The sequence below is a fragment of the Stenella coeruleoalba genome, assembly GCF_951394435.1.
Source record: "Stenella coeruleoalba genome assembly, chromosome: 11".
NCBI classification, from domain to species: Eukaryota; Metazoa; Chordata; class Mammalia; order Artiodactyla; family Delphinidae; genus Stenella; species Stenella coeruleoalba.
The window spans coordinates 29,625,106-29,641,511 of NC_137157.1; the positions used below are offsets into that span (position 1 = coordinate 29,625,106).

At 34.9% G+C, this 16,406-nt stretch overlaps 1 long non-coding RNA gene across 1 annotated transcript in view; it reads right to left on the bottom strand.

Annotated features, from left to right (window-relative positions):
* The window catches only part of LOC307194653, a 493,721-nt gene that overhangs the window by 170,745 nt on the left and 306,570 nt on the right, over window positions 1-16,406 (bottom strand). Inside the window, exon 4 of the long non-coding RNA XR_013830601.1 lies at window positions 3,918-3,991. This is a non-coding gene — a long non-coding RNA (uncharacterized lncRNA). The remainder of the gene's footprint in view (window positions 1-3,917; window positions 3,992-16,406) is intronic.

Genomic DNA, 16,406 nt, shown 5'->3' on the forward strand with positions numbered 1-16,406 from the left:
ATTTTGACTCTTTAAAGCTATTTTGCAATATGCCTTTTGTTTTTTAATCTCCTCATAACTAGACATAATAGAACAGTTTAAAAACATGAATAAAAATAAAAGCTGTTGAATTTTGATGGATTTTTAAGATATCCTATTGTCCAATGCCATAACTCTCCCAGCAAATTTAGAATGTCATGATCATACAGAAGTGACAAAGTTCTGTGGTTGCAAAATCTAAATAAGGCATCTGAAGACAATGACTTTAATCAACTAAAGTTAGAGAATATAATCAGAATATGAGAAAAATTCAAAGTAGACCAAACTATTAAATAGCTAATTTAAAACTGGGGGCCTTGTCAGTAATTTACACACATAACTTGACCAAGTAGGACGAGAAAACCACTGATTACAGGGTCAGGATCCCTGGAGTCTTAGCCTATTCCCTACCTTTATGACCTCAGTTTCCATATCTATAGAAAGAGGGTATTAAAATCCTCAATGACCCTTTCCCCCTAGATTTTATGGTTCATTATTACAACCAAAATATACATTCTCTCTAGAGATTTTCATTTCCCTACATTACAACAATTACATAGCTCTTGGATAGTCATGTTATTGGAATCCTGACACTTGTTCCAACTTACTTTTAACCAGAAACCTCTGGAGAATATTGGAATTACACAACCATTGTCTTCTAATCCAATGTGATAAATGTTTTTCAAATATTTATACACTGAAAAAGGATTGCAATGGTAGAAATATGAAAACAACATTTCAGACTAATATTGGGAGATAAAGTATTACATAGATCAAGTGTCATTCATGTTGCTATGTGTTGTATTGGCTATAAAACAACTGCAGAAGGAGCACTCTCTTTTGTCTCAGGGGGAGTTAAGGGAAGATGTGCAGAATATGGCTTTGTGGCGAGACTTAGATTCTTTAAATTCCAAGAGAAAAGATTTTTGAGAGGTATAGAGGAAGCAACAGACTTACAGATGAATGATTGTAAAATTGCGAACAGAGCTCAGATTATGGTGAATTGTAAATCATACAGATTACATTACAAATCTATCTGCTGGCTTTTCCCAATCTAGAGTCTCACTTTCAATGGAAGGTACTTTCTCTTGCTTTCCTTTATGACTGGTGGTCATTGATCCAGCCACATTCTTCTTAGGGCCCACTGTAACCAACAATTATGCATTTCAAGGGAGGAAAAGGGATGTGTCTTCAATGATTAAAGAATTATTTATATCACAATTAATTGCACTTATAGGACTCCCCCTTGGTGCATCTACCTCCTGTGACATTCTATTGTAACTGCTTGTATTTCTTAGAGAGAATCAAGGTTGTTTTTTTTTTTTTACCTTTGGTTCTCTATTTGTTTATTCACTTAATAAATATTCAAAGAGTAGGGTAACAACTACGTCAGACTTTTTTAAGCAATAGACGTACATTGATGTACAGAGCACAAAGCAGAGGGCTCTCTTGTCTGGATCAATGGATGATGCTGACAGCAGTGAACAAAATAAGTCTTACTGAACAGAGCTTTTATTCTAGTGGTAGAGACTAGCACTCAATTTACACTGTCATGACTAGTATAGTTTAGGACCCAGAAAAATGCTTCTCTATATCTCTTTCTCTATATCTTTGAGAAAAAGGCAACTGCATCCCAGGACTGTGACAATGTGTGGATTGGGTTTCTTCCTTCATCAGTAATAGACATTGCTTTGGAATGTGGGGAAATTTGAGTGATGAAAATCTTTGGGTAGAGATTGATTAATTAACTCATAATTAATCAGATTAATTAACTCAAAATTCTTCCTCTCAGATTACATGAATGCAATACATTTTGCATAAAATGAAGTATCATTTTATAGTAGTGTTGACTATTTTTCTTTCTCTTCTAATTTACAATTTTAGGAGTACTCAAAAATTAATGTGATACTTTCAATAGGTGCACATGGTACCTGAGGAATATTTTATAATATTAAACAATTCATATTTCTCTTAAAATAGAATATGTGTTGTTCCAGAGGCAATATGCATGAAACATGATATCTGTACTTTACATTGGTTTTTAGATCTCGGTGTTGCTTTACCAGGCAGTAAAAATTGTTAAATAAATGGTAGTAGTTTATGTGATAAGATTAACATTTTGCAACATATGCTCTGATAAAAATAATTTATGCAACCTCATTTTAATGTTTAAAAACAGTATGTAAAAGTCCTGGTTCATTTCCAAGTTTTATTTGAGAATTTATTCATCTCTAGTGGTCCAAAGTTTCTCTAAATTTTTTTTTTGGCCATGCTGCACAGCATGTGGGATCTTAGTTCCCGAGCCAGGGATCGAACCCGCACCCCTTGCAGCGGAAGCGTGGAGTTTTAACCACTAGACTGCCAGGGAAGTCTCAAAGTTTCTCTAAATTTAAATTAAGTTTTAAAAATTATCAAAGAATTACAAAGTCAAGGAAGATTAATTTGACATTATTATCAATAGAACACAGATTATGTGACAATCTTGATAATAAAAATATGATTGATTTTATTATAATGGAGGCAAGAAAATTAATGTCATAGAATAAATATATAATAATTTACTAATTACGTATTCATAAATCAAACATCCCTGGCTCAACCATGCAACACCAAGATATATATAATAATAAAATAATCCAGCATATAGTACATATAGTAAGCATTCATTAAATTTCTATTGAATGAGCAAATAAATTTTCACATTTGAGTTTATCAATATCAGTAGTTTCTTATGTGTAGTATATGCTTTTGACACATGATCTTTTCAAGTTTAATAGATTTCAACATTCACTACCAGTCCTTTTCTTCCACAACTTGCCTAATAGAAACTTTTAATTTTTCAGAAAAGATAACTTTGTAGCTAGAGAATTATTGGGTTAAAATATTTTCCCCCTTAAAACTCTATAGACATTGTTTCTCTGTCTTATGAAATTTGTTTTACTTAAGTCTTTTCTAACCTGATTTTAGTTCTTGGTGGGTAATTTATTTTTCTTGCTTGGATGCATTCAGAATTATTTCCTTACTTTTGACATTTAAAAATTTCAGATGTGTTTCAAGATAGATACTCCTTTTATTCATTTGTCCTAGAAACAAGTTAAGCCTTTTAGTTTCTAGACATAGAAACTTTTTCTTTTCGTTTTTGTTGTTGTTGTTTTTCCCTAATGTTCTGGGACAGATTTCTTCTGGCAAAAAAAAAAAAAAAAGTTTGCTTATTGCCTATATTTTCTTTGCTCTGTTTTCTTCTAAAGAAATATTTAATAATGTATAATAATTTATTTATGGCGAAAGATGCAATGAAAATTATTTGAGGAGAGAAATAATCATTTTATATCTTCACTGGATTCCACACCCAAGACATATTCTAGTAGTATTATATTTATAGGTTAAAAATAATATTATAGTCACACTCAGAAGGAAATAAAATGAACTGTATACCAGAAAGCTCGAGGGAGGATATATTTACCTGTTCAGACTTACGTTAATCATCAGCCTTGACAAATTGTCCTAGTCTCTGGTCCAGATTACCCAATAGGGCATCATGTGACTCTTTCCTGTCCATCATCACACACCTTTCTGTCTCTATTTCCCATGTATCCTCAACAGACCCTCCCCCCCCACTAGAGTGGAGAGTCTATGGCCCCACAGCAACACACATTCTTTTCTATATTAAATGCACTTTCCCTTAAATCTTTTGATGTGATAAAATTTACCTTAAGTACCTGTTGCTGTTTGAAAACTTTTCTCATTACTGAAGTTACAAAGATCATTCCCTCTTTAGTCTTCTGTACAACAGGTTGTTTCATTATCAGGCCCTGATAAGCATGTATGGCCATAAAAGTAGTGAGCCCAGGAAACAACTGGGTTACAAGTGTTTATATTAATTTAAATGTTTTACTTACTTGCAAAAAGTAAACATATTCTACTTTTCTTCTTCATCATTAGATGTGATGCTGTAGCTTCCAGTGCATTCATTCTGGAGAAAGAAAAAGACTTAACTGAAGAATGCTGATATGGCCTACCAAGTCCATTATCCAGGAATTTCTTATCTTTGCTTTAATTTTACAATATTTTGTGAAACCAGAGCCTTATAAATACGGCATTAAGTGAAACATTATAATTTTTCAAGTTTGTCAGAGCACCTACCAAGGAGAGATGTCCAGAATGATGCTAATACAGTGGTTTGACACAATATTGCTTATATAGTATAATAAGTTAAAAATGTCTCTGATCCACTGATCAGTTTGATTTTCTCTCTCAGGGACATTTTTAGTGATGAAGGTGGATTGATGATTTTTACTCTATCATGGGTGCTTTAATTATCATCACACATAAAGAGTTTAGGTAACTCATAGGCTTGAAGACCATAGCAGTATATCCAACTATCCAACTTTATTTCATTATCATAATTTTGTCAAGTACAAAAATTTCACATTGTGCCTTGTAGCTGTTGATAGAGGATGATCAAAAATGAAAGAAAATTTACTAAATTAACTGCTCATGTCATTAAGATAAACAATGAGTTAATTCACATAACCAGTTGTTTACCATTTGTTTTGAAGAATTTTTTCTTCATTTAAGAAAATTGACAATGTAACTCTGAATTTGAAAGCTATGACCGGTACCTTTTCCAACAAAGTAAGCATATATTCGTGTGTTGTGAAGTAAGCCAAGTTTTTAAATTCCTGCTCCATTTCTTTACAAATTTGCTTAGAAGAGATATATATTCATACAATTTCTTTTATGAAACTTATTATTTTGTCATCTCATGGATACCTTGAGAAAATCAAGAGGCAGACCTTTGGAGAAGAGCTATCTCAGGGAATGATGAAGTAACTTGCAGTGCCTCTAACACTGCCAAGTAAGAGGTTGGACACACTAGCAGTTTCTCCACTGTGATTGTCATATATTTAGCCCCATATAACCATTTATCCACAAATTTTTTTTCTACTTTATACCAGGCACATTGATAAATTCATAGGCTGTTGAAAATATCTTTCAATGGTAATGAGAACTACAATTTTAACATTTTTTATCTGTGAGCCATTGTACCTAACATTTCACCTGCTTTATTTCATTTATACTCTCCCCCTACATACACCAAGACATAAAAACAAATAATAATAATAATAAACACATTAAAATCTAACATTGGACATCAGACTTTTTTCTATTTACCACAAAGTGGTTAAGTAACATTCCCATCTCTTCTCTGCTAATAAGTGCATAGCTGGGATTTGAAGCCACAAATTTAACTGCAGAGATTCCCTCTGACACATTACTCATTTGGCGATCAAGGGATTGAATAATAGGTTTATCTTCATAGAAAATATCTTTAAAAATACTGCAATTGATGAACAAGAATGCTGCAAAAGCCCTATTTTCTTCTTCTAACTCTTACAAAGAAGATGTTCGAAACCTTGGGAGTTTCCCTGGTGAAATCTGAAATTGGCCCTTGTACACAGAGGGCAAGGAGAGACTGAAGACAGAAGCAGATGACTCCAGACTGACAGGTGGCAAGTTTAATAAGCAAGAGGATTTATATACACAGCTTGTCTTGGGTGGCTACAAAACATGCAGATCTCGACACCTGCCTGCCAGAATCTTTAAAATCCATGTAGAGGCCTTGACTGGGTTCAGTCATTAGACTGTCCAGATGGTCTCAACAACACATTGCTCTCTCGAGGGTGGGAATGATGGGCAGAGCAGGGGAGGGAGGTGAGGAGCCTCCCACTGCCTGAGCCCAGCTCTCAGGTCAACCGGCGGTCAAGTCCTCTCAATGATCTCCTCCAACAAAAGGCATAGACCAAATTGTAACTACTAACGTATTGTAAAATATATTATTTATATCTTAAATAGAGCCCATTATTTGCACATCAGTTGATAGAAGAATATTTTACATTTGGCTTCTTCTTTTTAACCTTAAACATAATTGATCCTTTATGCCCATCTCTTCTAATTATATGAGTGTCATTTTCTAAGGTAACCCTTAAAGAGAATTTGGAGGATGTTTCTGGCGACACTTACTACTTTTTTATACATATATATTTTATGCGTTCCTTGCCCAGAGTGTTATGCAGTTTTAAGGTGAAAACACTCTGGTTGTTTTTCTTAAATATTTCTATAACTGATTTTTGATCATGTCATTCAATTATCAAGAAAGAAAAAACAATGTTTGGGCCCAAACATATTTTAAGGAGCAATCTCAGAGCTGCCTGTGCTTTCACAGACTGATGGCAGCAGCTTACTTCTAATTGGCCAGTTGTGGTGCTGTCCTCATTGTGGACAATGTCGTATCTTTAATAACTACAAATGATTTGGGGTTATTACAAATATCCCTCATTATCTCGAACAGTTTCATCAGGTTGTAGGCAAATAGTTCAAATTACTGTCTTTTATTAATTAATCCATATTCTCAATTAAAAATACAATCTTTAAAAGCTAACACTTGAAAGGTATACAGGCAGATTGTCATTTTAGTGGATGGGTATTAATTATTAGCATCTGCCATCAATTCCCTGTTCTTCAGTGAAGCCTAATTTCCTTTGGGGACAATCCAGGCACCTTCCCTCCCACTAGGAGGCCTGACGATTATGATCACTGCCTCATCTTTTCCTTTCCTCTCTGTCCCTCAGAGTAAGCCCATGAACTAAGCTTGTAATCAGGCTGCAAAAAGACAAATATCTCAAAGATTTAAACTGAAAGCCTTAGCCAGATTCTGAGGATCTCTACAAAGTGCCCTCATGGTTTCTCTATAAATATACATCCAGCTAAGCTTCCTACATAATCTTCCAGCCTAACAAGTTCAAAGTTCTTATTTTCTTTTGTAAATATCTCATTCATTTCTATTTCCACGTTTTGTCTGTACCTCTTACTACTGCCGGATTTTTACTTAAAATATGTCTTCTTTCCCCATCAATATGTATCCTTACAAAATTAATTCTCCTTCTAACCTCCAAATTTTCTCCCTGATTTCTCCATCCCATGCTAATCTCTTATGTCTTTGATCTTCTATAGAATTTATATTTGTAGTTTGGGGTACTAGATCATTATTATTATTATAGATTAGTGCCTTTGGGCACTATATTATACACTGTTTTGTAATGAGTGTATTTTCTGAGTCCACATTTCTCAATGAATTTATAGACTCCATAAAGACAAAGGCTTCTTTCAGCAACCATATTACGTTACATATAAAATAACTGTTCAGAGGCTTCCCTGGCGGCGCAGTGGTTGAGAGTCTGCCTGCCGATGCAGGGGACACGGGTTTGTGCTCCGGTCCGGGAAGATCGCACATGCCGCGGAGCGGCTGGGCCCGTGAGCCATGGCCGCTGAGCCTGCGCGTCAGGAGCCTGTGCTCCACAGTGGGAGAGGCCGCGACAGTGAGAGGCCCGCGTACCGAAAAAAAAATAAAAAATAAAAAATAACTGTTCAAATATATTTGTCAAATTGAATATTACCATATGTTTTTGGTCATTTCTGAACATCTGTAGAGAGGTATTTTAATTCCTTAGCTTTTATAGTTTAATGACTTTTGTGAGTTTAATATGCCAAGTTTTTCTGGTCCAGAACAAAGACTGAGGTGCCAAAAAGTGTTTGAACTCCGTACATAAATGCATTTAAATCAAAGTCTATGTGTCTTAATTTCTTAACCTGAAAATGTACAAATATCTAACTCAACTCACGAACATTGTTCATCTTATGAGAAAGAAGGCAGTATTATTCGACTCAAAAGGAAAGTCAAGATTATTCTGTAAGTCTTTTGATTCCATTAACTAGACTTTTGATGTGTGGCCATATAGGTCATGACAATTACAATTTAAGTGGTCTAACAAATATTTATTGAACATTTGCTCTGTGCAAGCCTCTATGAAAAGTGCCAGAATAAGATGCAATTACTGCATGGAGAAGCTGACAGTACGTGAGAAAAACTATCTCATAAAGATATAATTAAACATAAGAAGTACAATAAGAGATGTATGCATAGAGTACTGTGATGACATGGACCAGAGTATATTGTGTAAATGTTATATTTAAATGAACCTACCTTTTCACCTATATTTACAGCCATCTACTAACGTGCATTTTGACCATTATACTTTGAAGAGAAGATACTAATGGTGTTAGGAAGTCAGTAGAATAGTAGAAATTACACAAAATTTAGATTCATAATATCTGGATTTGAGTACCAACTTCACCACCTATTGTATGACCTTAAGAAAGCTGTAAAGTAATTTATGTCACTTATTTGTTATATTGTTTTTAAAAAAGTAGTAACATCTACTCAAGTTATCATACTAAGATATTGATAATAATTTATAGATAAAATTACCTACAGTCTGTTTCTTGCTACTTAATTCTGGTTGGGATGAAGTGAAGGAAATATTATGTTTATGCCCTGGGTTTTTTCCTTTAAACAAACTTATTAAATTCATTCTCCCCCTTCATGTCCCTGCCCAAGTCTTGAAAATGGGAGTCATAATGATATTAACGTGCTGGATTCAAAGAGTATGTTGTGTCTTCAAGGGCACAATGAAGAGCAGACCATTCTGTATTAGTTTTCATGAGCTGTCTAGAGAAATATTTGGTTTTTAGTAATGTCAAATCTAACGTCCTGAAGTGAGACTGCAAAGATAAATATCTTCCACTCTTATTCCCCTAAGAGTAGCCTTACTCTGATGGAGACTGGTAGGAAGAATGTGGCAGGGACAGCTTATGGGGGGGAGGCTAATGTTCCTAACCATAAGGGATGCCAAATTATCTCTAGGGAATTTAAATGATGTTACTGGAACTGCTATGAGCCAGCAACTGAAAATGGGGGGTCCATATGCAGCCAAGAATAGATAGGTCCAACAGAATTGTCAACATTGAGTCCATTGTTAACCTTATTTATCCCAGATAGAAAGGCTCAGATCTTGAGATTCTTCCACTTCAGAATAACAGGTGGGAGATTACAAATGGGAACACTGGATACCTTAGCATCTTTTCTGTTTGTCTACTACTTTTTTAATCCCTTGAGCTAAGTGTATATTTCTTTGTTAAAAACTGTAAATATCCTGGGAAACAGTGAAATGTGAAAGACTGAAATTGGGTGACTCTAAATTCCTGATGTTAGTGAGGAACCCATTCTGCATGTGAGATTATATATATATATATATATATATATATATATATATATATATATATATATATATATATATATAAATTATAACTGTTACTCATTTTAATGGTAGAAATTATTTTAAAAGTATTGATTTATTAAACATTAGTAAATGTTGACTTCCAGTTTCTGATCTGGCATTTAAGGAACTTAGAATTTGCCACTATATTCTAACAATAAGTGAAAAGCTGAAAAAACTGAAAAATGAACAACACTTCTTAGATCTGTCAGAGAAGTGAAGCCACAAGTCAAATCACTACCCCCAAAACTGGAGAGATAAATAAGCAAACACAGAGAACCATAACTTACTGTAGCAGAAACCCACAAGCAGAAACCTCCACAACCAGTTCCAGGGTAAGAAAGCCTGCATTGTAACTGACAAATTGCCAGAGGCTCAGTGTGGACAATTCTGAGAATTTAAAGCTCCAGGGAGATCCCAGTCACAGGGGTGAGGAGTGACTTACACTGTTGTGAGTTTTATCTCCAGGAACTCTACCTGTTCTCACAGTGAAGACAGAGGGAAAAGCTCCTCATGCTTCTGGGGGGAGGAGAGGAAATATAACCATTTTGAAATACACCAGAGCATTCTGTGTTTTTTACTATACCTGCCCGTGGGAGAAAATAACCTGCTGGAGTTTTATCAGAACCTACATGACCTGAGGGAAGGGAAACACCCAGCTCTATCTAGCCTTCCACTTGGGAAAAGAGAAATACCCAACTCGAGCCCCCTCTAGCCATCCTTTCCCACCTAATGGGAGGAGGGACATACTGAGAAGCACCAGTGAAGTTCACAGAACAGGGTCACAGGCTCATCAGAAGATTACACACTTAATCATAGATTAAGATTACACACTTAATCTCCGCGGCATGTGGGATCTTCCCGGATGGGGGCACTCCCCTTCCCCACACCTTACCACTACATCACAAAAGTTCTATTTACCACAGTTCCCTTTACACAATATATCAAGTTCACCTTTCAGCAAAAAATTACAAGGCATACTAAAAGGCAAAAAACCCTACAATTTTAAGAGACAGAGAAAGCACATCAGAGCCAGACCCAGATAAGGCAGGAATGATGACACTATCAAACCATGATGTATTAACAGCAATACTGCTGATGTATTAATAGCAAATAAACATTAGATGATTTCATGATCTGAATTAGTCTCTTCAATATATTTAACTTGTTTCTCAATTAACAGAACCCAATAATAAGTGGTTACATATATGGTTCCAAATAAATTTATTTTAGGTTTAAAAGTTACCTGGGGAAGTTAATTTTTATTAGGATATGTACTTTTTTTAAAAAAGAATTGAATATTGTTTGGAAATAGGTTGTTTCAGAGGTATAGACTCAAAATGTTGAGAGGACATGCATGAAGCAGTTGTAATGAAAATGGAATGAAAAAGGTTCATTTCTTAGTTGTGAACTTCACTATTCATGTCAACTTGGAAGGACCCTTCATTTTCTTAGATTCAATTTCTTCATCTATATAAGGTTCATCTGGCATCCTTAATATAATAATTACTGTGATAATTAAAAGTGCATCTTTACTGAGAGAGCAGGAGAGGGAGAGGGGAGCCAAGCCCAGTGACTGATAAATAGTATTCAGCAATGGTTATTCTATATTGAGCTCAATATGTGTCAGGCACCGGTAAATATTTTGTGAATTTTAATCACAACACCAGTATGATATTGGTGTTATTATCCCAATGCAGATTTGAAAAATTTAAACAATTTCTCCAAGGTCACATGGCTAGAAACCAGCATAGTACTCAAAATCATGTCAGTCTGATTAATCAGCATATAGGCCCTCCCAGGATTGATTGATGGATGGGAATTCGTTTATATTGACAAGCAGAAAAATAATATTACCTAGATCTCTCCATTAGAGTCTAAATGACTTGGCAGAAACTGAGTGAAAATCAAGATGAAATGGCCTGTGGGATGTGCTGGGAATCTGAGGTGAATAACAAGAGAAATATCTAGAAATGAATTTATCTAGGCAAGGGGAAAGGAACAGAAATAAAAACCATGAGGTTCTGCCCATAGCTTCCTCCTTTTTAAATTTTTCTGGACTTTTTTTTTTTTTGCCAATATGCATTAAATAATGAGAAAGAGCTGAAAAGCATTAAACATTTTTAAGCATAAATTACTGAGGAAAGTGGTTGCCTAGCAGCAAAAATATACTGTTTTGACATTATAATGAGGATTGATGAAACATTAAAATAGTTCATTTTAGAAGCTTAGGGTTGCTTTGGAAATGTAAGGCCATCTGGGTTTTTTTTAGTTTTTTTTAAAGAGGCTTTGTATTAGTTTTTTATGCTATGTAACAAATTACTAAAAACTTAGCAACTTAAAACAACACTCATTTTATTATCTCACAGTGTCTGTAGGTCAGAAGTCTGGGCACAGCTTAGCAGGGTCCCTTGTCAGGGTCTCTCAAAGTGTCAGCTGGAGTATGTTCTTATTAGGAGTCTGGACTAGGAACAGATCAGTTTCCAAGCTCTCTCAGTTTGGGCCAGAATTCATTTCCTTGAGACTATGAAATTCCTGGCTGCTTACTTCTTCAAAACCATAAAAAGAGAAGATATCTCTCATTTGGCATCTCTGCCTTTAGGAAAAGCCTAGGTCCTCTTTTTAAGACTCACCTGATTAGGTGAGCCCCACTTAGAATAATCTATTTGATTACCTCAAAATCAACTTTTATATCTAAAAAAATCCCTTTACCTTGGCATTACAACTTGTCACAATTACAGGAGTGATAGCCAGTCACCCTTGTCATAGTCTACTGGTTAGAAGCAGATCACAGTTTCTGCCAAATCTCAAGGGTGGATACTAGGTTTCAAAAATCATGGAGACCACCCTAGGGTATGTCCACCACAGGCATGAACTGATAGCTCCATTCTTATCTTCCTTACCACAGCTGAGACAATGAGATTAAAGATCAACATTAAAATTATTTCACATGGTCAGCATTCTTTTACTAGACAAGTTATCTTTATAGCACTTTAAAAAATGATTATTCATGAATTGCACAGAAATAATTTCTTAATCCTTAAAGTACATCTCTCAGTGCATTACCTCCATAAATAGGAAATAAGCAATGATTCTTAAAAAACAGATATAAGGAAGTTTTAAAAACTCAACGGATAGGGTAAATCTCTTTTACTAATTTTAATAGAAGTTTTACTTCTAATCTATTAGAAAAGTTTTATTTTATTAGATTTTCCAGTATCTTTTTTGGGGTTGGATATGAACAGAATTAACGTATAAGAAGAAACTAGTGGGGCTTCCCTGGTGGCGCAGTGGTTGAGAGTCCGCCTGCTGATGCAGGGTACACGGGTTCATGCCCCGGTCCGGGAAGATCCCACATGCCGCGGAGCTGCTGGGCCTGTGAGCCATGGCCACTGAGCCTGCGCGTCCGGAGCCTGTGCTCCGCAACAGGAGAGGCCACGACAGTGAGACGCCCGCGTACGGCAAAAAAAAAAAAAAAAGAAGAAACTAGTAACATATTATTTATACCATAAAAAACTATCAACTTTGATGGCTATCTAAATTATTTTTATTAAATGAAAGTATGTCGATCTTACCAAAATTATTTTATAACACACCACATTAATGCTTTTCATCTCTCATTAATTTTGGTATACAAACTAGTTGAATAACTTTGACATTTTGTATTTCTTTCTTGAGCAGAACTAATACATAATTCTGTGTAGATTCTTTCCTATAGGTGAATCTTAGATAGTTTGGTAAGTTACGTTCATCTGAATCTACCAGATACCAGTGTCAAAAAATAATTCTCCCTCTAATTTTAAATGGAGTCAAAAACACAAGAAAAAAAATCACAGAATCTGGTTGAATCAGTCTAATTGCATTACTTAAATTTGTTTTTAATTCACCATACAGCGTCTGCTTTTCACCATGTTTCTGGTTGCTAGATATTTTGGCTTTAAGTTTTAAAAAATTAATAATGAAACATATAATTAGACTTTGAACTTTTCATGAATCACTTGAATCGATTTTTTTTTAAATCATCTAACTTGGATGACTTCTATTCATTGAAATCCTGACATATGTTGATTATAGAAAAGTACTACTTTAAGCAAGTCCAACCTGAGTCCTATAGCTTTTTGAAATTACCTTTCTTTTGATAAATAAAATGAGTTGATTTCTCATTCCATATGGGAAGTCAATATCATCATCAACATTTTGAGGATGGCAAAGAATAGTTCTTACTTTTTCTTAGTTTTCACTTGCCACCTCTTGTTCTGATTTCCTACTTCACCCCTCAATTCTCATTTCACTGGCTCTCTCTCCTTTAAAAATTTTTATTTGTAATTTTATCAGTTATTTATGCATATAGTTTAATTAGACAAATACTTTTACAAGACATTTATATAAAAAAATAGTAACCCCTGTACACTCAAACCCAATTATTGCTCCCCTGTGACAACTTCAAGTGTTCTGGCTTATACTTTTGATATTTATTTATATATCAGTTGAAGGCAACAGTCCTATATAGAAAGCACTGTATTCCCACAAACAGACATCCTAGAGGGCAGACCATAAGCATACAATTAAATAGTAATAGGTAAGGAAAGTGTTAATTCTTTTACTTAAACATCAACTTACTGTTGGCTACCAGAAATTGATTTCTTTGTATCTGTTTTCACTACCTATTGACCAGAGCTCTATTATAGAATTGTTGCATTGCGTTCTAATCATTTTTATCAGCTTTCTTCTCATTTAGACCATGAAGTCCTTAAATATTCTTAATATTCATATTTAAAGCTGTACATATTTTCTAAGCAAACATCTGCCACGTAGTAAGTTCCTAACAAATATTTAACTAAATCAAATTTTAATAATTTTAGATGTTATCTGTTTTATGTTATGTACTCACTTGCTATTGTACTAGACTCTTTGAGGACCTATAATTCTTTCAGGTTTCAGAGGCATGAAGCCCACACAGAGAGTCACTACACTAACCTTTACAGTCTTATTGCTGGAACCCTGGGATCCTAAAAGTAGTTCAGGTTTGTATACTGCAAAGGGAAATATACAAAATAAAATCATTGTCTTCTTTTCTCATAAAATCCCTTAGTAGCAGCATAAAACTGAGAGAAAGACAAGCCATCCAAGAGGAGAAGGGTTATTGAGGAAAACTAGGTAGAGCTATTGCCATTTGCTTCTCTACAAGTATTTTAATGCCAAGTTTAATGGATCATGGAATGTCTAGCAACCAACAATTTATTTTACCGCTGGTAATTTTAGGATAGACATCCAGACAGAACTCTAGTCTAGCTTTAATCTTTTCCACAAAGTAGACATTCTAAAATATGAATAATTACCACAGTAAGGAAGAATATCTACTATGTGAAAAACATTTTAAATAGATTATCTCTAATCCTTTTAAAAACTGACACAGAGAATATGTTAGTTATGACTGGCTGCAAGTAATAGAAAGCAACTTGATCTAGGTTAAGAAAACTAGAGTAGTTATTGTAAGGATACAGAAGTGGCTAATGTAGGCCAAAGACAGGCATATAACTAGAACTAAGAAAAACTGAAACCAGACACTGGTTATTTGTCAGAAATTCTGTGTTTCTTCTTTTATTTTCCCTGTATACTTCCTGGCTTCTATTTATAACTCCAGCCCACACTAAGGAACTAGGGGTGTTGGCACAGGTCAGTTTAGCAATTCTCCAGTGTAAGCTGGCAACGCACATATTAGAATAATATATATTAAACTGACCATAAAATTATATTGGCCTTGACATCCAAACAAAAGTCAGAAAAAATGATTTATGTTATAGAAATAGCAATACAGGAGATTCTCAGTGTTGCAACTTAGAGCACTGTTTAATAATTAGTACAGCTTCATTTCAGAGAGAAACATTTCTTATTGTTATTATTATACCCAACATGACTGTACATATTCAGCCAAATTCAATCATGGTTTTAATTTTTTTTCCAGTAGCTAAAATAGTAGATTATAGCCATTGTAAAATTAATCTACATCTTGCATTTGGTTTGTCTCCTGAAGGCCTAAATTTAAAAGTCTATCTTCAATGCCATTTCTTACTGTTTTTTGTTTTTGTTTGTTGGTTTTTTTTTTTTTTTTTTTTTTTTTTGCGGTACGCGGGCCTCTCACTGTTGTGGCCTCTCCCGTTGCGAAGCAACAGCCTCCGGACGCGCAGGCTCAGCGGCCATGGCTCACAGGCCCAGCTGCTCCGCTGCATGTGGGATCTTCCCAGACTGGGGCACGAACCCGTGTCCCCTGCATCGGCAGGCGGACTCTCAACCACTGCGCCACCAGGGAAGCCCTTTAATGCCATTTCTTGAGGTTTGTGATGTTTTCGCTCTTTCTGATTTACAGAACAATCATATTTATTTTTACTTTTATAATTCCACTTATGTTGGAGCACAGAGAATCCTCTGCACACTATTCTTTGTAATTTGAAAAGTATATTGCATTATGTTAGAGACTATTTTAAACTGTATTAATTATGAAGTCAAGCAATATACATTTCATGAAATCAAATAAATTTTTATAGAATATCATTGTGGGGACAATGTTTTTCAGAAAATATTATGCAGATGAATTTAACAATATATTTTTTGAAAGTTTTGGAAGATTTTAGAGTTGACATTAACAGAACAAATAAACGTAATGTTGAAAGCATATTTAGTATCCTAAATCTTTGCAACTCATAAAGGTGTTTGTAATTCACTAAAAACTACATGGTAAAGTGATTTAATATAAATGAATTTAGAATCAATAAAATGTTTGACTACCTTCATCTTGGCATGTATCAATATGTATTAATATTTTGACTGGACAAATTATTAGTGATATTGTTCATTTTTAAATTGAGCAATAATTTATTAAATATCTGCTATGTGTCTCATATAATGAAAAGTTAAACAAGTGTGAGATACAGATTTTCTTCACAAGGTATCTCATGAAGTCAGACAAATAACTGGCTTTAAAATACACATGTTGGGGTTTCCCTGGTGGCGCAGTGGTTGAGAGTCTGCCTGCCGATGCAGGGGACACGGGTTCGTGCCCCGGTCCGGGAAGATCTCACATGCTGTGGAGTGGCTGGGCCTGTGAGTCATGGCCGCTGAGCCTGCACGTCCGGAGCCTGTGCTCCACAACAGGAGAGGCCACAACAGTGAGAGGCCCACGTACCGCAAAAAAAAAAAAAAAAAAGAAAAAAG